Source organism: Eriocheir sinensis, chromosome 57 (genome assembly GCF_024679095.1).
Source record: "Eriocheir sinensis breed Jianghai 21 chromosome 57, ASM2467909v1, whole genome shotgun sequence".
Taxonomy (NCBI): Eukaryota; Metazoa; Arthropoda; class Malacostraca; order Decapoda; family Varunidae; genus Eriocheir; species Eriocheir sinensis.
In genome coordinates this window covers 7,651,762-7,677,330 of record NC_066565.1, presented here as the reverse complement: position 1 = coordinate 7,677,330, position 25,569 = coordinate 7,651,762, and the positions used below count along the sequence as shown (strand labels likewise).

The following is a 25,569-nucleotide window of genomic DNA, read 5'->3' as shown; positions in this document are numbered from 1 at the left end:
CAGTAAATGAAGCAGGAGTCACATCACGGCAGCCACTATAAATAAAATTCGCCTGTTCCGCTAATGGGCTGGGGCCATCCAAGATCAGGTGTTGGGCCATTATGGCAGGTGTGGGACTGTCATGGCAGGTGTGTGGCCGTCATGGCAGGTGTGGGACTGTCAGGGCAGGTGTTGGGCTGTCAGGGCAGGTGTGGGACTGTCAGGGCAGGTGTTGGGCCATCATGGTAGGTGTGGGACTGTCATGGAAGGTGTGGGGCCGTCATGGCAGGTGTGGGACTGTCAGGGCAGGTGTTGGGCCATCATGGCAGGTGTGGGACAGTCAGGGCAGATGTGGGGCTGTCATGGCAGGTGTGGGACTGTCAGGGAAGGTGTGGGACTGTCAGGGCAGGTGTTGGGCCGTCATGGCAGGTGTGGGACTGTCATGGCAGGTGTGGGGCCGTCATGGCAGGTGTTGGACTGTCAGGGCAGGTGTTGGGCCATCATGGCAGGTGTGGGACTGTCAGGGCAGGTGTGGGGCTGTCATGGGAGGTGTGGGACTGTCAGGGTAGGTGTTGGGCTGTCACGGCAGGTGTGGGACTGTCAGGGCAGGTGTTGGGCCGTCAAGGCAGGTGTGTGACTGTCAGCGCAGGTGTTGGGCCGTCACGGTAGGTGTGGGACTGTCATGGCAGGTGTTGGGCCATCATGGCAGGTGTGGGACTGTCAGTGGAGGTGTTGGGCTGTCACGGCAGGTGTGGGACTGTCAGGGCAGGTGTGGGACTGTCATGGCAGGTGTTGTGCCATCATGGCAGGTGTGGGACTGTCAGGGCAGGTGTGGGGCCATCATGGCAGGTGTGGGACTGTCAGGGCAGGTGTTGGGCCATCATGGCAGATGTGGGACATTCAGGGCAGGTGTGGGGCTGTCATGGCAGGTGTGGGACTGTCAGGGCAGGTGTTGGGCCGTCATGGCAGGTGTGGGAATGTCATGGCAGGCGTGGGGCCGTCATGGCAGGTGTTGGACTGTCAGGGCAGGTGTTGGGCCATCATGGCAGGTGTGGGACTGTCAGGGCAGGTGTGGGGGTGTCATGGCAGGTGTGGGGCTGTCAGGGCAGGTGTTGGGCTGTCACGGCAGGTGTGGGACTGTCAGGGCAGGTGTTGGGCCGTCACGGCAGGTGTGTGACTGTCAGGGCAGGCGTTGGGCCGTCACGGCAGGTGTGGGACTGTCAGGGCAGGTGTTGGGCCGTCACGGCAGGTGTGGGACTGTCAGGGCAGGTGTTGGGCCGTCACGGCAGGTGTGGGACTGTCAGGGCAGGTGTTGCCCGTAGGGCCGTCATGGCAGGTGTGGAACTGTCAGGGGAGGTGTTGGGCCGTCATGGCAGGTGTGGGACTGTCAGGGCAAGTGTTGAGCCGTCATGGCAGGTGTGGGACTGTCAGGGCAGGTGTTGAGCCATCATGGCAGGTGTGGGACTGTCAGGGCAGGTGTGGGGCCATCAGGGCAGGTGTGCGATCGTCAGGCCAAGTGTGGGGGCATCAGGGCAAGTGTGGGGCCGTCATGGCAGGTGTGGGACTGTCAGGGCAGGTGCTGGGCCGTCAGGGCGAGTGTGCGTTCGTCAGGGCTCCTTGGTGTGGGGCCATCACGGCAGGTGTGCGATCGTCGGGGCAGGTGTGCGATCGTCAGGGCAGGTGTGGGGACGTCAGGGCAGGTATGGGGCCATCAGAGCAGGTGTGGGGCCATCAGGGCAGGTGTGGGGCCATCAGGGCAAATATACGATCGTCAGGGCAGGTGTGCAATCGTCAGGGCAGGTGTGCGATCGTCAGGGCAGGTGTGGGACCGTTAGGGCAGGTGTGGGGCCATCAGGGCGAGTGTGGGGCCATAAGGGCAGGTGTGATCGTCAGGGCAGGTGTGGGGCATCAGAGCAAGTGTGGGGCCATCAGGGCAGGTGTGTGATCGTCAGGGCAGGTGTGGGGCATCAGAGCAAGTGTGGGGCCATCAGGGCAGGTGTGTGATCGTCAGGGCATCAGGGCAAGTGTGGGGCCATCAGGGCAGGTGTGCGATCGTCAGGGCAGGTGTGGGGCCATCAGGGCAAGTGTGGGGCCATCAGGGCAGGATTGGGGCTGTCAGGGCAGGTGTGGGGCCATCAGGGCAGGTGTGGGGCCATCAGGGCAGGATTAGGGCCGTCAGGGCAGGTGTGAGGCTGCTAGGGCAGTCGTGTGTATGGGGCCTTCCTGTGGTCAGGGTCCGTCTGTCTTGCCCATAATTCAACCCCAACCTTACCTATGACACACACCCGTGTAATGCATTGTGCTGCCAAAACATGTGTGTGTATTGTACGTAGGAGATGACAACCCCCAACCTTACCCTTATACACTGCACTGCCAGATTCGTGTTGCCTTACCTACCTAGACATCTTACCTAGACGGGTTCCACGAGAAGGGAACCCCACAAGTGCCTACACGCCAGCAGAATACATATTTGTGTAATTACTCTTAACACTGAAACTATTGTTATGCCGGTGTCGTGCGAAATAACTTGACCGACAAATAATTAGTAACATCGGTATCTGCTCATGCGCGGCGAGAACTCGTGAGTATTTCGCACGTAGACGTGCGAAATACTTATCAACCTGCGAAATTATTATAAATAGCCCAGTTCGTGCTCACACTGTTCTCTTTAGGTTTATAAAGCAACAATAAGTGTGTAGGGTAATAATAAAGTTTGTGAGATATAAATAAAAGCCTCCTCAAGCAAGATACATCATAATGAGCCTCTAAAGGTGCTACTTTGGCTTGTTATCTACGTGTCATGAATCTACTTTGGTATGCGATCTACACTTTATATTGCGATCTACGTGTCATGAATCTACTTTGGTATGCCATCTAAAAGGTTGATGGATGGTCCAGATCAATGGTTCCCAGCCTGGGGGCCATGGCCCCGGGATACTTTCTTGGGGGCCATGGAGTAATATGAAAATTATGGTTTTGATTCTTTTAAAGTCAATTTTCATGCAGTTTTTCTAATGCACTGCAGTACCTAAAGATAATTATCTCTTACATATCATTAAATTGGAATCTTTCCATATAGTGTTCTGGTCCTATAGCTATTGGCACCATTACACAATTCATAACTAGTAATAACTGAATCTGAAAAGATGACAGACACTGAATGGGGCCATGGAGATTATTATATATATTGGTCGGGGGCCACAGAATAGAAAAGGTTGGGAACCACTGCTCTAGATGGTCTTGATTGACTCTAGAGGGTAATAGAGATGGTAGAGAAGTAGTTGAGTCCCGGCTCAACAATGTACAAGAACGAGGAAAACACTTGTCGTGGTTTCGAGAGAATGTCTGGTTAAAGTGTCGAAGCTCCGGTCCCGAACAAGGAAAACACTTCAACCAATTATTCAGAGAGAAGTCGCTGAAGGCTCAACAATCCATTCCGACGACTGGCCAGCTTACTCTAATTTAAACCAAATCAATTTTCGTCATTTTTCCGTAAATCATCAGGACTATTACGTCGATCTTAACACCGGAGCACATACACAAGGAATTGAAATATCCTGGCTTGATGCTAAGATTCGTATATTGAAAAAAAATTAGAGGCTGCAGTCAAAGAATATTTTAATTGCACCTAGACAACTTATGTTGGCGGATGATGAGAAAAGAAGCTCCTGACTTATATTTAGCATTTTTAGCTGATGTATGTGCTGTTTATCGCTAGAATGTTATTAATAGAATTTTAAAATTATTTTAATTAAATTTTCTCTGTTATATATATATATATATATATATATATATATATATATATATATATATATATATATATATATATATATATATATATATATATATATATATATATATATATATATATATATATATATATATATATATATGTTTTATGTAGATATCATTTCAAAATAAAATTTTATGGTGTAGATACTTTTCCTTGTAGATAACAAGCCAAAGTACAGTGTAGATACTTTTCCTTGTAGATAACAAGCCAAAGTACAGTGTAGATACTTTTCCTTGTAGATAACAAGCCAAAGTACGGTGTAGATACTTTTCCTTGTAGATAACAAGCCAAAGTACGGTGTAGATATTTTTTCCTTGTAGATAACAAGCCAAAGTAGCACCGCCTCTAAATTATGATCGTCAATGCACTGATAGGCATTTTTTCTTATGTGGCTTCCTGACCTGCCATTGCAGGCCACACATTCATCACAAGATAGATTTAGGTAATCACGGAATCAAAGTTTGTTCATACAATCTTCAGTATTATAATAATTAATCAACTCGTGCGTATTTCGCACGTATAGGACCTCTGAAATTATTATACCTCAGCTCGTGCTCACAGTCATGCAGTGATAGATATCCTTCTTCTTGTGGCTTCCTGACCTGCCATTACAGGCCACATGCATCACAAGATAGCTGTGACCGTGGTACCTGAGTTTGTTCGTACAATCTTCAGTAATTTAATAAACTCGTGCGTATGTCGCACATAATTTTATTATAGGACCTGCGAAATTATTATAGCTCAGCTCGTGCTCCCAGTCATGCACTGGAAGATATTCTTCTTCTTATGGCTTCGTGACCTGCCACTAAAGGCCACATGCATCACAAGATAGCTTTATGTGACCATGGAATCTGAGTTTGTTCAAACAATCTTCAGTAATGCAATTAATTGAGCATTTTCACACCATCCCTGGCATAGAAAACGAACTTGTGACCGAGCCTCTTCTTTATCTCTTTCTCCTAATGTCCAGCAGCATCAGAGTGCTCGCCTAACACATTAACAATAACTTGAGATACTCTCTGTTGATATGAAAACCTACAGATGATAATATTCTAGCTAAAATCCATTAACTAAAGCTGTGAAACAAATTACTTACCATCTGGCTTCGACTTATTTCGCAGCTCTGTTGTTGTCAGGCCGCGCATGCGCAGATACCGATGTTACTAATTGTTTGTCGGTCGACTTATTTCGCACAACATCGGACGTATTACTTGGGTTCCGTGTCGCCGTCACAAGACTCCGTGGGAGGGAGATATGTAAACACTTTGCACAACATCTGTAGTTTAATATTCTTCCTTAGTAGTTCACTTCACTCTTGACTCTTCACTGGGCACTAGCTTACTATGACTCGGACTGGGACTCTCTCGCCCTCTTCTCCTATATATATCCAGAACAGTACAGTCTAGAATGTTACAGTATATTTTAGATCATACAAGAACATGTAGCAAAAATATATGCGAGTTGGCAACACTTCCCGCCTGGCGTCTGGCGGACGGCTCGCCTTGCTTCCGCCCCCTGCTCGCTCCTCTCGGAGCCTTCTAGAGGCCCATGGACGCCGGGGGAAGCATTCAGCACAACAGTACGTAGCGTAGGGGTTAAAATTCGTATAGCCTTTGACCAAGGTACTCTGCTAGTTTTCTCTTAAATACAGTTAAGGATGTTGACAGGATAACTGTGTCTGGCAGGCTATTCCACAAAGCAATCACTCGGACTAAGAAGTATCGCCTACGTATTTCTGTGTTGCTGTGGAGTAGAAATAATCTGTGTGAATTTCCACGGGTCCTAGATGATGTCTGGAGGGAAAATAACTCAGAGGATTGCACAGGAGAGAGGCCATTGAGAATCTTCCAGACCTTGACTATGTCAGCTCTAAGCATTCTGCCATGCACAGAGAAGAGACCCAAGGCATCCAGTCGGGAGGCATAGTCAAGATGCGAAAGTCCAACAATCTCCTTGGTCCATCGTCGCAGGACCCTCTCAAGCATGTCAGTATTACCTACATACCCTATGTGCCATACAACTGAACAAAATTCCTGCACAGGACGGATCGATATGAGAGGTGAGAAGAGATTTCATAAACTTAGGCTCACGGTTAACTGTGCTCTTAAGTAAATTCGACGCAATTCCTGCAGCTTTATTTGCAAGAGAGCGTATGTGGAGATGAAACTTCAATGAAGTATCAACTTGAACCCCTAAATCTGATGCAGACTGCATAAACTGTAAATGATTTCCTCTAATATAGTAGCCGGAGTACGGGCCAAGATTTGGAGCAGATCCTCGGCAGAACCTAAGAACACGGGTCTTGTCCGAGTTGAGCCTGAGCCCCACGATTCCGCACGTGACACCAGTAGGTCTACATCTCTCTGCACAGAAGCAAGATCTAACAATGTAAGAGAAGGTTAGTCTTATTTATCTTTTGGTATATTTTCAGATCATCAGCGAAAATTTTGTATTTACAGGTCAGACCGTGAGCCACAAAGTTAATATAAATGAGAAAAAGGGTTGGTCCAAGGACAGACCCTTGGTAGTATATCGGCTTGTGTATAAAAGCCATATTTTCATATAGAATCTTGGCAACAAGTTTTATTATCATCTAAATACATCATCAAACAGGGAAAATTATGTTGCCAGTTTTTCTGTGTGGTCCCAGACTGATTTCCAGCATCAACAAATAATATCGTAAAAATTCCGCAAAAATAACATATTTTCAAATTATTTACAGTGTGTAACAATTTTAAATGGCCATAATTATCCAGTTTTGGAAAATATGTGATAAAGACTAATAGTGTGTGACTATTTTGTACTTATGGTATAAATGTTCACCAAAAGATTCTGCTTCTAGCAACTTAACAAGTAATTCTTATTGCAAAAGAATAACACAAATGTTAATGATCCGCTGTTTCAAGTTACAGCCACAAATGTCCACGACGTCAGTCCTCTTCAATATCCTGGCCATCTGTGATAGGATTAGTGTTCTGGCATGTGTCATCTCCAGTACAGTTGCACAATTCAGTGCACGCAAGATTATTTTGTCTGCAAGAGCATCTGCGAACACTTGTTGGCTGAATCGATGTTAGTGGATCCGCAGTTGCATCGAATGAGTTGAAGAACTGCTTCTGGAGCTGGTGCTTCCTTTGATAGCAGTGGCATCAGTTTGTCATGTTGCATTTGCCATCCGAGCATGAGAGGATTTGGTATGACTGGATTTAAGACCAGGTCTTGTGACCAAACACTTGCTTGAATATGTGCGCGTCGGATGTGCTCGAGCCAAGCTCCATGTGTAGGTGGTAACATGTCTACTCCTTGGTCAGATCTCAGCCTTTTGAAGAGGTACCACCTGAGATTCTTTGCCTTGGGGATATGGAGTTGCTTAGGACAGAAGAGTGAGCATAAGAATTCTTCACACCCTTCGACCACACTATCTGATGGTTCGGCTCCTTCTCCAAGCCCATTCAGTGCAGCAAGTACGGTTGAACTGGCATTAAGGAAAGCTTTGAAGCATCCTTTTTTCCTTTGCCTTGTATATGCCCAGTTGTATCGCATCCAGTCAGCGCATGCCATTTGATCAAAGCTGATGCTTTGTCGGAACCAAGCTTGTCATAGATGGGTTTCAGCTGGATGATGCGACGGCGTTCTCCGGTGCCCATGATCATTGCTGGTCGCGTACCAAGCATTGGCACCCTACGAAGAGCCAAGAGCAGAACATCAGTGTCCTGTGAGTATATGTGGACTTCAAATCCTGTTCCTGCTACTTCTACAGCGTGTAATATCATCAGAGTGTCAGCTTCTTCGTGGGTGCTTACACCTGTAGATACATGACATTCAGAGTTTGTCATAATGCTGCGTGTCACGGTTACTAGGTTCTTGGTAGTACTCTGGTTGATGAGTTGTTGTGCCAGGTACAAAGTGAGTGAATCCTTTGTCTCATTGCTTGCAAGAAATGTACCTTTGTCTTTGATACAAGTTGCATCTTCTACAATGTAGGAATTGATTCCCTTGGACTTGCCTCTGCGGCTCTCCCGTGTGCCCTCCTTGAGTGAAGATACTATGGTGTAATTATCAAAGATGATCCTCACTTGGCCATAACCTCGAGCTTTTGAGTCAATCAACTTGACATATGATGTGCCTAAATCCTTGCAGTTTTTGACGTTCTTGACAGCCATCAACTCATGCAATACAGCCATGCCATCAACTACAAGACAGAAACCCTCGTTTTCATCGTTGGTGCCCTGAGCATTGGTTCCTGGGGTTGTATTGTCATCTGGCTCCAGAAGGTTCTCCAGCAGGTGGATTACCATGCTCTTGTCAGTGGTCGGGTGGATTGCTCCATCTGGTTGCATCAGTAACCTGTTTATGTACACAAACTCGTGGGTGCCAATCACTTCCTCTAAGTTGATGTCATCCCTTGAGGATCGTGCTATCACCAGCATCCTAGCAAACAGTGATGATGTTGCTTTCAGTGTGATCACTTGGGAACCGGCTTTCAGTTTAATTTCCTTGGCAGTTGCTGACCAAGACAGCAGTTTAACCTTTGTCATCTTGGCCCACAGGTTTCCATTGCCAATCAGACGATCTTCAATGAAACTTCTGTATGCATCCATGCCAATCTGCTCTGTGGACAGAATGCTTTCTTTGATGTTGTCGGGAATGATCTCCTTCGACAGAAGCTTGAACATCCGACCTGTCGTTGCATCACTGGCGGCCCAGTCTCAGTTCCTTTTGATCCACTAAAGATGTTGCATGGCGACAGTACCTTCTTCAGTTGTGTGATTGCCTGTTCCTGGCGACGAACTTTGGCCTGAGAGAGGCAGTGGTGCTGTTGTTGTATTGTAGCACTGTTGGACACTGCTGCCAGTTGTTCACTTTCGGAAGCAATGCGTGCCAACTCAGGACCAGTGAAACAGAACTTCAGCAAAGTCTTTGGGTTTGATGTTATTCCAGAGATTCCTCCTTGACCTTTGGTAGATTAGTGCCACAATACCCCAAAACTACAAAATGTCATGCAGAAACATATCTAAACCTATATGTATGTAGGCGCTATTTTCTAATCTTGATCGAACTGCTCGATTTTAGTGACTTTAGTTTCTGTAGTAGAAAGTCATGTGGGACCAAATGAAAAAACTGGCAACATATTTTTCTATGTTCACAATACTACCTGGAACATTTTCAACACAGTTGCCAAGATTCTATATAAAAAAATAACAACATTAAATTTTCCAACACAACCGGATATACTATGGGGAACTCCACTAGTTACATGCGTAAAATCACTCTCAGAACCCCCAACCACAACCCTCAATACTCTACCGTTCAGAAATCCGTGTATCCAAGAGAGTAAGGGATCCCCTATACCGATGTGGGAGAGCTTACTGATCATAATGTTATGATTTACTAAAGTCAAATAGTATAAGGTCGACCATATGCCCCTGATCAAGCCAGCAGGTGGCGTCATCATATGTTAGAAGGAGCTGATCATCAACTGAGTGAGCCTTACGTACGGAAGCCAAACTGATTAGAATCTAATAAGTTATTATTCACGAGAAAAGATGCCTTGGGTACCTGGCTATACAGTAACCAGCAGATAACATTATTTCGTCTGATGTGGAAATATATTTACAATTTGTATCGTTTGTGGTCCAATGTAGCGTGTTTGAGGCTCGTGCGTGTAGCGGAAAGTTCCAGTTGGCAACACTGCCAGGTGACAACAACAGCACGCGCCGAGGCCCGAGCAGCATCCCTTCTGGCCCTGCCCAACCAGCCCCCTAAAACACCCCAGAAGAAGAAGACGACGAAGGCTCCACACCCACGGGCCAGCGCTGGGGACCTGCTGGCCAGCGACGACCTCAGCCCCAACACTGCCAGGACAACACCTCCACCACCGCCGCCGGGAAGTCTTAACCTTCTCATGCAGCAGAAGTAGGTAAGCTGTCCTGCACAAGACAGGCCGCCCTCCACTCATAAGAACATAAGAACATAGGGAAACTGCAAGAGGCCGGGTGGCCTACACAGGGCAGCTCCAGAATCCCCCCCACTCATAGCTGGGCGTTATCGCGATGTTATCGCGATACTTTATCGCTGATAACAAAATCGGATTATCGACCATCCGCTACTTATTTACCTATATGGATAATATTCAGGAGGTATGGGCTCTCTCTACCGCCGTTAATACTCACGTTTTCTGCATTATTTCTGTATCAGTATATAGTGTAGACCCTGTTCACTTCCGGAAACCATAAAAAATAAAAAATAAAAATACATAAAAAAAAAATTATTCCTGGACCCCGAGAGACATACACCCTCCCTTTATCACATACCGCGCATGACTGATTGTCGCAGAAGCAGTGCCACGGCCTCGGGCTGGTTTGCCGTTAAGTTAGGTTAGGTTAGGTTAGGTTAGGTTAGGTTAGGTTAGGATAGGTTAGGTTAGGTTAGGTTAGGTTAGGATAGGTTAGGTTAGGTTAGGATAGGTTAGGTTAGGATAGGATAGGTTAGGTTAGGTTAGGCACAAACTATTTTTTTCTGGGTAATTTGTGGTGTTTTTTTCATGTGGAGATGGTTTTTTTCCGGAAATATTAGGATTGTGACTTGATCAAGAAAATTGAAATAGCCCCTTTCCTAATAGTTTCCGGAAAAAAAGACTATCTCCACTTGAAAAAGCACCACGTTTTACCTAGAAAAAAATAGTTTGTGCCTGGAAATTCGAGAGCCCACATCTCCTGAATTATTACCAAATATATATCGGTATCTTCGTTACTTTTGTAACCAAACCAGCGATAATCGCTACTTTTTTTCCACCTCAGAAAAAAAACGTTGTCTCCTTATTAGCATGCGTGGCCGTGTTGTATGAAAACTTGGGTATGAAATATCTTCGGTGATGAGATTTCATACTTAGATCATGAAAATTAAAACACTAGGTTATTTTTTTATGCTACTCAAAAATCAATATATCAAAGAGAAAAATCATTTAACTTTGCTCAAAAAATGATTATTCACTGCCTCAAATTTGATATTCCATATTCGTTTGTGACCATGCCATGATACTGAAGGCACCCGGTGTTGTGTTATTTGGTGTCCCATCGTCAAAAGCTGGTGCTTTTGTTTATAAACACTGGTCTCTCGTGAACTGCGCATGCTCAGACCATTAATAGCATCTTCCATTTGACACAAAACCCGGAACCAGGTTCGGGGATAAACCCAGACCCATGTCCGGGTTTTGGCGCCGTAAATGGAACACATTTAGGCGGATATGTAGACAAACATTCTTCCTCTTCTTCTTTTGACCTGTCCTCCTCCTCTCGGGCATCTCTCCTGTTTATTCACACTTTTCCTTTCAATTGTGCTGTGTAGCTTAATTTTTCTTCACTGCAATATACTATCACACTTTACTTTTCAGTTTGTTGCTGGAATAACTTACTGACATTGCTTATCCGTGCTTATTCAAGCATTTGTGCCCTTTTTCCCAGCACTGCATCTCCATCCAACACGCACTGCATGATGGCCCCGTGTCCTCCTCTAGCCTCTTAGCCCACTCCTCCCTGGTGCTACTAATAACTCCCTCTCTGCCTCTCATGGTTGCTGCATTCTACTATTGTATGTTCCACTGATTCTTTCTCCCCTGTCCTACAGCTACAGTTCTGGTTTCCCCCTTCCCTATTCCTGCCATTTAGCTGCGGGGTTCTCATTCTTGCTTTAAACATCAACCTGCTCCCCCAGTCTCCTACATGCCAGTCTACTCTCTCTAGCTTCTGTGTCTTGCTGTACCATCTTAATGTCGAATCTTTTACTCTAAAATTCATAGGCCCAGCCTAGGCAGATGGCACACCACCTGTTCATCTTCCTTTTTACAACAAAGAAGGCAGCTCAAGGGCACAAAAAAAGAAAACAATAATAAAAAAAGCCCGCTACTCCCTGCTCCCAAAAAATAATTAAAAGAGGTGGCCGAAAGAAAGTTCAATTTCGGGAGGAGAGGTGTCCTGATACCCTATCAGGCTGATGGATAAATGGGTTTTCTGGGAAAGCAAACTCTTTTAACTTAGACATTAGATACTTGCCTGTGTCCCAGGGTAATAGGTTCTCACTTGACGCAGGCTTAAGGGCCAGAGACAAATAGCGCTGATGAACAACACACTTGTGAGACCAACACTAGCATGCTGTTCCACGGTGTGGGATCCTTACACACACACACAAACATTTATAAGTTAGCAATAATCAACACCAAGGTGGCTCGGTTCATTATAAACAATGAACTTGAACACCAGGCATCATAACACAGATCAAACAACAGATTAATATGTAACCTCTTCACATGTGCAGACAAGCACACACTTAAAATTCTGTACAAGATCACATACACTTACATTGACATTGACCCACACACATACTTACAGGACGCAAACAGTCAGCGTACTCATAACACACTCAGCAAAAATACCAAACATATCACACAACCACTGACACATGTACGGACTCATACTTTGCATGCACCACACGTGACTGGAACAGCCTCCCCCTACGGACTTTAGACTGCGGTACAATAGACTCATTCAGAAAACAAATACACACTCACTTGTCACAACACACCAAGACTAACTAGTAGTACACCAATTCATTTCCTTCCCTACACACTCGGCACCCTAGTTCCCCCAGCAGCCAACACAAATATCCGTGTTATGCACCTGTACTGGTGCCCTGTGCATTACTTGTCAAGATCAAGACAACACACAGCTTATCAAATGCCTCCAACCTTACCTAATGATAACACTGCTGAACTATAACTCTCATTCACTCAGTACAAATAGGGTCATGAAAATCAAGATCAATTCTATCCTCCGGCATAAGAAAATAAATCAAAACAACTATAGAAATGCATTTATTTAACTAATAAAACATTGAGCACAATTAACAACAGGTACAAATTTTTTTCTTATTACACAGATTAATCAAGAAAGAAACTGAATTTCAAGACATTACTGGGTTCCCAGGTGTGATTGGGAACACTGATGGAACACGTTGACACGAAATAAAAAATACACGAAACTATTAATAATGATTATCATAACTGGGTACATGTTAACTTTACAGTTTTGACTCACTCTAAGATCAGAAGAAACTAATAATGACACTTACAGAGTTTGTGACTTGAGCAAGTTGATAAATCCTGCCAGGAGGTACTCAGGATGAAAGGGGGCCCTGCATGGAGACTTGTCCGGAGGGACCCTCAAACTTGGTGTTGTAGGGTGGGTGACACACACCCAGCATATGCCACCTTTGATCGATGACAGTAAATTGATAATCCAAATACGATACTTTCTACAGCAATTGGAATACTATTCATGCCTTCAAATTATACCTTGGCAACAAAAATATGATGGAATATAATTTTAAACAAAACTCATCATTTAGGAAACAACCTATTTGGACCTAAAGCCGCATTATTACTTATCTTGTACTTATCTTGAACCCGCGACCAGCGTGACGGAAGAGCCACGGTAAATCTTAAGCATTACCACTCCACCCCCTCCACCACCGCAGCCCCCCCCTACCCCCCAAGACAAACCTGGGGACCTGTGGGGAACCGGGGTATTGGGGGGGGGGGAGCCCATATCACTGAAAAATGGCCTTCCAAAATTTCCCTAGAAAAATCCCTAAATCAGGAAAAATTCCCAAGTCTCGAAAGTAAGGAAAGTCCCTAACGCATACTCTTGTAGTCTATTCCAATATGACCTAGCATTCAATCTGTTGACGAGTGTCAGGCGTGTCATCAGATGGTGGGCATACTGCCCCCCCCCTCCCCCCTCCTAATCCGTCCCACGGCGCGTAAGTTTTGACGGGCCACGCCACATGTCAAATATATTTAAACTACTCCAACTGAACTTTACGAACTGCGCGCACTGACTTAGGAACTAGTTTGTAGGGTGCACTGCAAGGCAGGTATGAGGCTCAGTCTGTGTATAGAGGCGGTTGTGAAACAATAACAATGGAGTTAGAAAATCCGAGCCAGCTAACTCTATAATTAAAGAGGCTTGCCCCCCTGGCCCCTCCCCAAGGTAAAACGTATACAAAAATGCATTATAATAATAATTCTTTCACGTGCTAAATTAATACGAATATTGGTTTGGAGTGGTTATTCTTAAGTTTTGCCCAATTGATTACCATTTAAATATAATATTGAATTGTTACTGCTTCACTCATTGATAATCTAACCTAACTGGTATTTTTTTGTGATATCAGTGACCCAAATAACACAAAGTCACTGAAACAAACGATTCATCTTTACATTATGCATAAATGGGGGTTACCAATGATGATGAAAATTAACTGGGTAGGTAATGATAAATAATAAATCAACATGTATCGGCAGTAAACGTCAGTCACTGTAAGATAAAGGTAAAGTTGGGGGCATATGCTATAGCAGCGCGTGGCCTCGGTGCTCATCTCCGTCGCATTGGCCCTTGAGCCTGTGGTGGGAGGGAGCCCATTACCCCTGGACACAGCGCCAATTTGACACCCGGGTGGGTGCTATTCTGTATAAAACACAGCCGTCGCGTTTCACTCCCCTCCCTCGCCCGGCCACAAAACCCTTGCCCCGCCATACATATATGGCTCTCCACACATCTATTCATCCAACTGTTTTCGTTTAAAGCCACTACAGGCCTCTTGCTGGGCCCGAAATTAAAATTTCAACGCCCCGCCCACTGCACCACTTTTAACTTATTATTCATGGTTTTCGGCACATATATATGGGTAAATATGTAACTGGCATACAGTACCTACAATTTCGGATCACCAGGCACCACCTGGATGCAGTGGTTGTAGCAAGTGGGGCAGTGGGGTCCCTCCGGGTCACCCAGATCCTCTAAAATGGGTGCAGGCTGTGGCGTCAGCTGATACTTACAGATACTTACAGAAGACCTGGAAGAGGCTTACGCCTGTGACTCCAGATCTACGTTAACAACTTGTGGCAGTGTGTGGTGGACGATTTGAGCCTTGTAATTATATTTCAAATCTTGGTTAGCCCAGAATTTATCGAGTCTGGATTCAAACTGAATCACTGTTGTTGCCGTCACCACCCACTCAGGCAGTTGATTCCAATTATTCACTACTCTACTTGGGAAAGCATACTTCCTTACATCCAACCGTGATCTTGACTTAAACAGTTTCAATGAATTTCCCCTACTCCTGCTTTCTTCTCTTAAGTTTCAATATTCCTCTGGTACATGCATCATCATATTTCCCAGTGAGTATCTTATAGGCCTCAATTAGATCTCCCCTTGCTCTTCTATATGCCAGTGTGGGCAGTCTCAGCTTCCTCAGTCTCTCTTCGTAGGAAAGTCCCTTGAGTTCAGGCACCATCCTAGTAGCCCTTCGCTGAACGTTTTCCACAATTTCAATGTCTTTCACCAAGTAAGGACTCCATACTTGGTTGGCGTATTCAATGTGTGGTCTTACCAGTGCCTTAAACAAGGATTTAAATATTTCAGAATCCAATGAAACATAAGTTCTTCTAATTATTCCCACTAAATTATTGGCTTTATTTACTTTTTCTACTAGATGGTCAGCACAACTTAGTTTATTGTTTATAATGACACCCACATCTTTCTCTGTAGTAATCCTCATTAACTGTTTCTCCATGTGATATCCTTGATCTTCAACAGATGTTCTTCCTATTCTCATGTATTTGCATTTGTCTGGATGAAATCTTAATAACCATTTTTCACTCCATGAATATAAGTCTAACACATCTTGCTGCAACTTCCGACAGTCATCTTCTTCTTTAATGCATCTAAAGATCTTAGTATCATCCGCATACATATATACTTCACTATCATTTGATATTTTATCAGGGAGATCATTTATGAATATTACAAACAGCAATGGCCCGAGAACAGACCCCTGCGGCACTCCACTTATCACTGGCTTCCAACTTGACATTTCCCCCTTCACCACCACTCTTTGTTTTCTCTGTGTTAGAAAAGCTGTAATCCATTCCTGGTACTCTTTTCCAATTCCATAACTCTTAATTTTACTTATAAGCCATTTATGTGCCACTCTATCAAATGCCTTCATAAAATCGCAATATATTACATCAATTGCATAACCATCATCAATAGTTTCAGTCCACTTGTCCATAACTTTCATGTGTTGGAGCACCGTTGACCGTCCGGGATAAATCCATATTGTTGTCACTAAACAAATTATATGATCTCATGTGCGTCATTATCTCCTCCCTTATTATAGTCTCAAAAATCTTACATATGACATTTGTCAAGCTGACTGGTCTATAGTTTTCTGGGATACACTTGGCACCCTTTTTATGTATGGGAGTAATATGTGCAATGAGCCAATCCTGAGGGAGTTCCTTGTGTGTAAAGGAGTATTGATAAAGTATTTCTAAGGGCACTAATAGTTGTTCCATAGCCTCCTTTATGATTCTACGGTGTATCCCATCAGGTCCAGGTGATTTATGCTTTTTTAGATTTTCAATGATCTTTTTAATTTTTACTTTAGTAATTTCTAGATGAGTCAAGGTTGGTATACTCTTCACTTCACAGTCTGGCACTTTGCCTTTTGGCTCTTCCACAAAGACTTTTGAAAATTGTTCTGCTAAAATTTCAACTTTCTCCGATTCATTTTCAGTTTTACCATCTTCAGCAATGCCCTTTTGTAAGTTAGGAATCCTGGGTTTACTTTTTACCTTACTCTGGACATATTTCCAAAATACTTTGGGATTCTCTTTTACGTTTTTAGCTATTTCTTTTTCCTTAACCTTCACAGCATTTCGTGTTTCTTTTCTGATTTGATTGTTCAGTCTCCTGTACTCTTTCTCGGTCTCCATATACATTGTCCTGCTGAATGCATTCAAATTCCCTTTAAAGATTTCATTCTCATCCATAACCTCTGTTTTTTTTTTATCTTAGACCACAATTTCTTGTTCATTTGTAAATTTTCATTTGTCCTCTTCCTGTATTGCTTAAAATTCCTCTCCTTCTTGTAGGCACACTCTTTTCTATTGCAACATGTAACTTTGACTTAAATTTACTCCACATTTCTTCTATATTAGTAGCATCAGATAAGTATTCCTTCCAGTCTATCTCCAGTTCCCTTCTCAACAACTCATAATCGGCTTTTCATACAAATAAATTGTCTTCTTTTCTTGAGCCAGAGTCTCCTCCATGTCACACACAGCGTGAATCACGGCATGGTCACTTCTCCCCAAAGGATTCCCAATCATAACTTCTTCCACAATTGACTCTTCATTAGTGAAGAACAAGTCCAGAGTGTTACCCATATGTTCTCCTCTCATCCTGGTAACATCCTTCACATGTTGCATCAAAAAGCAATCACGCACCTTCTCCATGAATGTGGTTCCAAAATCATTTATTCCAGTGTTAGTGGTGTAATTTTTCCAATTTATTTTTGGCAAATTAAAATCCCCAGTTATAATCTTATAAGTTGCTTTCATCTCATTCATCTCTTGAAACAGGTCTAGAAGCAAATGATTGTTTCTCTCCAGGCTGTTTGGACTCCTGTATATTAATGTTAAAATTATCTTTTCTCCTTGAAGCACAATTTCCAAACAGCAATATTCACAAAAATTTGAGACTAAATCAACCTTGTTATATGTGATACCATTTTTCACATATATCAGTAGACCTCTGCCAACATTACCAAAGATATTAGTTTCCTCTATCTCATATCCATCAATATTATATTCTACTATATTTCTCTTGTATCTAAAATGCTTTGGTTTAACTTCAGATAAAGCAATCACACTTGGTTTTTCACTCATGGTATCCAGTAATAACTTCAATTCCAAAATCTTATCACAAGTATATACATCCACATTTGTAAACATAACAGTAAACTTACTATTTACATTTTTTACACCACCAACCCCTAGTGTACCAACATTATCTTCTACACTGGCCGTGACCCTTGCTCCTCCACCTTGACAACTCTTCTGTTCCAGGGTGGACCTCTGACCACATGCTTCCCCTTCCCTGTCTCCGTTAAGTTTTTTGCTTTTTCCAACAAGTCCTGATCCAATTGTCTTTCCCTCCTGGTTAAGTCATAGGCCACTCTAAAGTTCTTCAAGTTGTCATCCTTGGCCAATTCTTTAATGTTTCTAAATAAATCATTTCTCACTTCTGGATCAGTCAACACAGTTAGGACGGGCCATCCTCTGCCTTCCTTCTTTTTCCCGAGCCTTACCACTCTTGCCATCTTCTCTTCATGAATCCCACATGCATTCAAAATTTGTTTCATAATCTGTCTGTCATGTTTAATTCTTTCCTGAAATATACTTGAGTCACACTCTGGAACATTGTATACCACAATGTTATTTTCCCTCTTCTTCTTATCATTTAGTTCCTCAAATACTGTATTCATATCCATTTCTTTCTGTATTCCCTGAGACACCTGATGTTCCCCATATGTCCTCTCTCCTTCCTTCATCTCTTTTTTGGTTGACTCCTTCAAGTCTGATAAATTCATTTCAACTCTTTCCATCCGTGAACTCAAATCTTGCATACTCTCCTTGTCTGTCATTACCTTGGCCTCCAGAACCCCCACCCTACCAGTAACATTATCAAGAACTTCTTTATCCACTTTGACTGCTTCACGTATCTCCTGAACCTCAACCTGGATTATCTCCTGTTTCTCAATTAAATCTGCTTGTGTCTTCTCCAGCTTTTCTATATATGATTTTAGTTTGGCACATCCTTTCTTGCAGGAAATACAATGCCAAGTAAATTGAGATCCAGCCTCTTCTTCCACCATAAACTTATGAACATCTGGTAGTATTTTTTCACACTTAGCATGGTACCATGTCTCACATATATCACATAAAATTGCCATATCCTTTTCTCTTACCATTTTACTGCATCTCCCACACACATCCCCTGTACTTTCCTTCCTTTCCTCTTCAGATATTTCTGTTGTTGTTCTGCCTGCAGGTTTCCTCTCAGTCCCACCATCCATTCGTTTATTCTCCATGTTTCTCTTTGTTTACCACTCAGATTACAATTTTAAAGACCTTATTTCAAGAGCTCTCGGACGGCACGTCCACCACACACCACGTCACCACGTCTTTTCGGTTCCGCTAAATGGAACACGCCAGATCACGACCCAGAAACGGGTTACGCTAAATGGAAGATGCTATAAGTGTAGACCTATACAGTCTCACAATGTTTTTTTTAACCCATTAAGAGTTGCTGGAAAGCTGAATCAAACATACAGTACCACCATCCTCGCTGTTTCTAGAATGACGTACACTCTGTACATATAAATACAACTCGTACAGAGTGCCGTTCTAGAAACAGCGAGGATGGTGGTAGTGGTACTGTATGTCTGATTCAGCCTTCTAGCAACTCTTAATTACGGTTTAAAAGCTTTGTGAGACTGTACAGGTCTACGCTTGCTGGTCTGAGCATGCACCGTTCACGAGAGACCAGTGTTTGTAAACAATTTTTGACGGTGGAGACGCCAAATAACACAAAACCGGTACAGTCTCACAAAGCTTTTAAACCATAATAAAGAGTTGCTGGAAGGCTGAATCAGACATATAGTACCACTACCACCGTCCTCGCTGTTACTAGAACGGCACTCTGTACGAGTTGTATTTATATGTACAGAGTGTACGTCGTTCTAGAAACAGCGAGGATGGTGGTACTGTATGTTTGATTCAGCTTTCCAGCAACTCTTAATGGGTTAAAAAAAACATTGTGAGACTGTACAGGTCTAAACTTAATGGTCTGAGCATGCGCAGTTCACGAGATCTCGACCAGTGTTTGTAAACAAAAGCACCAGCTTTTGACGATGGGACACCAAATAACACAACACCAGGTGCCTTCAATACCATGGCATGGTCACAAACGAATATGGAATATCAAATTTGAGGCAGTGAATAATCATTTTTGGGGCAAAGTTAAATGATTTCTCTATGATATATTGATTTTTGAGTAGCATAAAAAAATAACTTAGTGTTTTAATTTTCATGATCTAAGTATGAACTCTCATCACCGAAGATATTTCATACCCCGTAGTTTTTTCATACAACACCGGGCCATGCATGCGCAGTAGGGAGGCGGAAAAAAAGTAACGATTATAGCTAGTTTGGTTACAAAAGTAACGAAGATACCGATATATATTTAAATAAGTAGCGGATGGTCGATAATCCGATTTTGTTATCTGCGATAAAGTATCGCGATAACGCCCAGCTATGGTTACCGCCCAGTCTAAGCTAAAACAAACCGTTCTGTGGTCACTATTTCCTAACTCTCCGCCCACCTCCAACTCACGTAGCAAGTTCCCATTATTGGTTAGGACTAAGTCTAATATGTTATCTCCTCTGGTAGGCTCAGTAACTACCTGCTTAAGGAAATTATCTTGTATAACTTCAAGAAAGTCCTCGGCTTCCAGGTCACCCACTAGGTCTTCCCAGTCTATATTCCTATAAATAAAGTCCCCCATTACGCAGACATTTCTACTCCTACTCCCTGCCAATCTCCTGTAGAAATATACTCGTGTCCTGCCTGTTAAGGCTGTGTGGCCTGTACATAACTCCTAGAGTTAGTTTTTCTTTTTCCTTTGTAAACGTCCACCCAAACTGATTCTGAATCCATGTTAGGTTTGACTGAATTGTTAACTAAACATTTAAGTGAGTCTTTAACATAAAGCGCAACTCCACCTCCCTTTCTGCCCCTTCTGTCTTTGTGAAATATCTGATAACCCGTTATTTCAAATTCTGATCTAAAATTTCTATTGGCAGTGTCTATCCATGTCTCAGTGATCGCTATTATGTCAAAATTTTCTGAACAAGCTTCACCCCTTAGTAAGTCTATCTTGTTTCTGAGGCTCCTGCTGTTAGTATAGAAGATTCTTAGCCCGCCCTCTGTTACTCCCCTATAATTACTTCTAAGCTGCCTGGTTATATTATGAGCTAGATGTCCTCTTCCATTACTCCTCCCATTGCTCACATTACTCCTTCCCCTCGCCTATACTAAAAATCCCTCAGGGTACCAAGTGCTCGCTCAAGGGAGTCTGAGAGAGCCTCAACACCCTTGAACGTCAAGTGTATCCTGTCACGGGCGTAGAGGGCGTCGTTGCCAAAAAAGAGGTTCCAATTGTCGACGAACAGCCACCCATTGCGCTCGCAGTGCTCAGCAAGTCTTCTGTTCACTGCTATCGCCCTGGACAGCCATCCATCACCAACGCCCCTCCTTGGCAGGACACCACACACTACTGGCGACCCACCAGCGTCACGTATCCTGCCTAACAATTCTCTAAAACTCCTGAGAAGGTCCTCGCTTGGCACACGAGAAACCGTTTCCGCTACAGCTGAGAAAGACAATGGGGTTCGATCCTCGCTTACACGCCTCAGTCCTGTCTGATATATGGCCCACCCCTGCCCCTGTGAAACACACCCTCGTCCTGTTCTTATCCTTGGAGCAAAAATACCTGTCAACATAACGAACCTGACTATCACCAACAACAAGAACCCGACGGTCACAGAAACTCACAGAAGAAATCCAGAAGAGGCTAACAAAGCCTGTGTCTCCGGTCTCTGTGTCTCCGTTCGGGTGGTCTCCGTGGTCGAGTTGTCTGGACCCGTGCCCAATATCAATGGCTACCATGTGCTCAAGTTTTTGTCTCTGTGATCTCCATGCCTTATCCAACCTATTTTCAAAGGTTTTAACTGATGGTGCACTCACTACTGCTTCAGGAGGCCGTTCCAGATATCCACCACTCTATTACAGAATGAATATTTTCTTATATCTAACCTGGCACGTTGTTTATATATCTTCTTACTATGTCCCCGTGTAGCTTGATAATTTTGATCCATGAAGAGGCCGCTGCATATGTCACTGTCGTACACTCCATTCATGATCTTGAACAATTCTATCATATCACCTCTTGATCGTCTGTATGACAGGGTTGGGAGGCCTAATTTCTGTAGTGGTTCTGGATATGACAAGTTCTTCAAGGTTGGTACCAATTTGGTGGCTCTTCTTTGAACTGCCTCCACTGCCTCAATGTCCATCTTCTTGCTCGGGGACCAGGCTTGGTTTGCATACTCTAGGTGTGGTCGAACTAAGGCAATAAACAATAACTTGAGTTCTGACTCATCCAGTGTCACAAATGTACGTCGGATCAGTCCGACCAATCCGTTATCCTTATTGATTTTCCTTGCACGGTGTTCTTTAAACTTCAGCTCGCAATCAGTCCAAACTCCCAGGTCCTCTTCCACTGTGATGTCCCTTAGCTCCTCCCTCATGTTGCATGTGACCTTTTCTTCATTTGATGTTCCTAGCCTCATAGCACTGCACTTTTCAGGGTGGAACTCCAACAACCACTTCCCTGACCAATGTTGCATCCTGTAGAGATCTTCCTGCAGTCTAACACAGTCCTCTCTCTTACCAGTTTGTCTGAAGACCTTTGTATCGGCAGCGTACAAAAATAATTCACTGTTGAGTACTACATCTGGTAGATCATTTATGTACATAATGAACAACAGTGGTCCAAGCACTGAGCCTTGGGGCACTCCACTAGTAACCATTTGCCAGTCTGATTCTTCTCCATTTACTATAACTCTGTGTTTTCTCTCTGTCAGGAATGCTGCTATCCAGTTTAAAATGTTGCCCCTGATGTTATAACTTTTTATTTTCTCAATTAATCTCCAATGTGGAACTTTATTAAATGCTTTAGCAAAATGGCAATATGCAACATCACAGCGCTACCTTCATCCAGATACTGCGTCCATTTGTCTAGCACGGTAATAAGCTGCAGCACCGTTGATCTGCCCGTCATGAATCCGTATTGTTTTCTGCTGAGTAGTTGATAATTCTTCAAACGGTCAAATTTTTTTCTCTTATTATGGTTTCGATTATTTTTCATATGACACAGGTCAAACTCACAGGTCTGTAATTACCTGGTTCATTTCTGTCGCCCTTCTTATAGATCGGTGTGATGTTCGCGATTTTCCAGTCTTCAGGTAACTCATTGCTCTGCAGCGACAACATGAATATCTTCCTGAGTGGCGGGGAAATTATTCCCTTCACCTCTTTTATCACCCGTGGGTGCAACCCCTCTGGGCCTGGAGACTTATGACGTTGCATTTTATCGATCACTCTTTCTATAGCATCACATGTAAATTCTATGATTGGTAAGGGAGGAACATTCTTAATATCAACGTTGGGTGTCATCCCATCAGGTTCCTCGGTAAAAACAGTACTATAGAAGTTCGCCAGCACCCTCACTTTTTTGTTCGTCGCTTTGTGTTTTGGCTGTTTTTTCAGTATTCGTATAAAGGTCACATTCGCCCACTGATGACTTAGTCTTTGACTGTACGTACTTCCAGAATATCTTAGGGTTTGTTTGGACATTCTGAGCAATGGTCTTCTCGGTGTCCTTAATAGCATTTATAGTCTCCTTTGTAACTTGATTACTTAATCTCCGGTAATCCTCTTGCATTTGTATATATTCACTTGACCCATGTATGCCACCATCCTGCATTCTTCTCAATCTATTCCAATATCGTTTTTTCTTCTTGATCTTTGGCCACAGTCTTCTGTATATTTCCAAGCCTTTATTTGTCCTCTTCCTGAGTGTATCTTTACCTCTGAATTCCCTTTGAGGAATACACACTTTGACAGCCTCTAGTAACTTCGGCTTAAATCTCCTCCACATTTCATGTATGTCGTGAGTATCAAGGTATACGTCCCAATCAATTGATAACAGTCCTTTTAATTGATCAAAATCCGCTTTTTCATAAAGATAAATTTTACTTTTGCACTTCCTGTCCTGTGATTCTATATCACATTTACAACTAACACATCCGTGGTCACTCTTCCCAAGTGGGCTTGTTATCTCTAAGTCCCTCAACGTTGTGTCATCATCAGTGAATACCAGAGCTAATATGTTCCCAGCACAGGTCCCTCTGAATCTGGTGATCTCCTGTATGTGCTGAGTGTAAAACAATCCCGGACCTTTTCTAGGAGACTCAGGCTAAGGCTGTCCTCCCCAGATTTGCATGTTAAGTGTCCCCATTCTGTATTAGGCAAGTTGAAATCTCCAACAATAATTTTGTGCCTTGCACTGTATTCGCTGGTTTCTTGTAGTAACTTCAGTATTTTCTCGTTATTTTCATTATCACTGCTTGGGCTCCTATAAATAGACGTGAACAATAGTTCCTCATTTTTACATTTGATCTTAACTGCTATATACTTGCAAGCTTCCTCTTTCATCTGGATAATGTCATAGGCTATATCCTTATTTATATATACTAACAGTCCTCTTCCCTTATCCTCAAGTGCTAGATTTTTTCCAATGCTCTCATACCCTTCAAAGTTATTATACTCCGCAATGTCTCTATCAAAACGATGATTTTTTGGTTTGACTTCCTGTAACGCTATCACATGAGGGGGTGTCTGTAACTCTTCAACTTTTGCTCCCAGCTCCACTATCTTATCATTAGTTAATACATCGACATTACAAAGTAACACATGAAAGTCTTTTTTACTTGACCCAGATGTACATATTTTATTTTGGATTATGCTTGTGGTTCCTCTATCTCCTTCCTCCACCTTTTTACCTTCAGTATATGCCGGTTCCAGGGACTTCCTCTTCATCATCGTTCATCATTTCATCGACGCCTGCTCCTAGGAGCTCCCACCAGGGGATGGCCACGGCAGAAGAGCTTCCAACTTTCTCTATCCAGACACTCCCTCCTTGCTTGCTCAAAGTTTCTCAAAGATCTTTCCCCCCTCTCCCTAATGTACTCTTGCACCCTATCCCTCCATTTCACTGGAGGTATTCCTCTAGCATTCCCTCCCTCTATCTCACTCACATACACCCTTCTGGTCATCTTACTCTCCTCCATTCACTCCATGTGGCCAAACCACTTTAAGGTCTGTCGCTTCACTTCTTCCACCACTCCACACTTCTTCCCTTCACCCCTGTGACACATTCCAAAATGCTCGTACACACTTTCATTACTCATTCCATCCATTCTACTCACACCACAAGCACTCCTCAAATAACTCATTTCCACTGCCTGCACTCTAGACCTCTGACTTTCATTCCAGGCCCATGTTTCACTTGCATATGTGAGGGTTGGTACTATTATTGTATTTCTCAAATCCCCCTTTACTTCCATGCTCACACTTCTGCCATTCATGATTCATCCCAAAGACCCTACCACCCTTCTTCCTTGCAATGCCCTTTCTCTTATCTCTCCCTCCATACCACCATGCTTACGCATAACTGATCCAAGGTACGTAAACTCATTGACCTCCTCCATTTCTTCACCATTCAGAATTATTTTGCATTCTTTTTCACATTCAATTCCCACTCTATATGGGCATACAAAATCTACAACCTCACTTCTACTTCGCTCACAAACCGTCACTTTACTTCTGTTGACATTTACTTTCAGCTTTCTCCTATTACAGACACTATCAAAAACACTGACCTAAACTACATAGTAGTTTCCCGAATCTTTCTCCTCGACGTTTTTCTTTCCGGCATTTGCTCTGAGTTCCTTCTCTTTTCCTTTCCTCAATGGTCATATCATGAGACACACCAACCTTCCTAAATATTTCACCTTTGGCATCTCATAATCCTTTCTTTCAAGGATCCTCTCAGAGTCACCACTATGAGCCTTGGTAGGCTACTCTGTTCTGTTTCTCCTTGTATCTTCCAATTCGTCTTATCTCCTCAATATCACTGTCCAAACATGTCAAGCCCATCTCACTGCATAATTCTATGAAAATTAGCTTGTCATGCTCAATTTTTCAGAC

General features: G+C 43.4%; 1 protein-coding gene and 2 long non-coding RNA genes across 46 annotated transcripts in view; 2 read left to right on the top strand and 1 right to left on the bottom strand.

The window, feature by feature from the left end:
- The window catches only part of LOC126984783 (zinc finger protein OZF-like), a 188,142-nt gene that overhangs the window by 129,693 nt on the left and 32,880 nt on the right, over window positions 1–25,569 (top strand). Inside the window, exon 1 of one of the 44 annotated variants that reach the window (XR_007737783.1) lies at window positions 9,624–9,692. The exons of 41 other annotated variants lie outside the window; for them this stretch is intronic. The gene's annotated coding sequence lies outside the window, so the exon portion shown is untranslated. Of the gene's footprint in view, window positions 1–9,623; window positions 9,693–25,569 lie in introns of those variants that run through there. 2 more of the 44 variants (XR_007737767.1, XR_007737780.1) reach the window with 2 other exon arrangements.
- The window catches only part of LOC126984793 (uncharacterized), a 54,170-nt gene that overhangs the window by 7,782 nt on the left and 20,819 nt on the right, over window positions 1–25,569 (bottom strand). The window lies entirely within an intron of this gene.
- LOC126984795 (uncharacterized) overlaps window positions 9,674–25,569 on the top strand; it is a 30,258-nt gene continuing 14,362 nt past the window's right edge. Inside the window, exons 1-2 of the long non-coding RNA XR_007737810.1 lie at window positions 9,674–9,688; window positions 24,369–25,043. This is a non-coding gene — a long non-coding RNA (uncharacterized LOC126984795). The remainder of the gene's footprint in view (window positions 9,689–24,368; window positions 25,044–25,569) is intronic.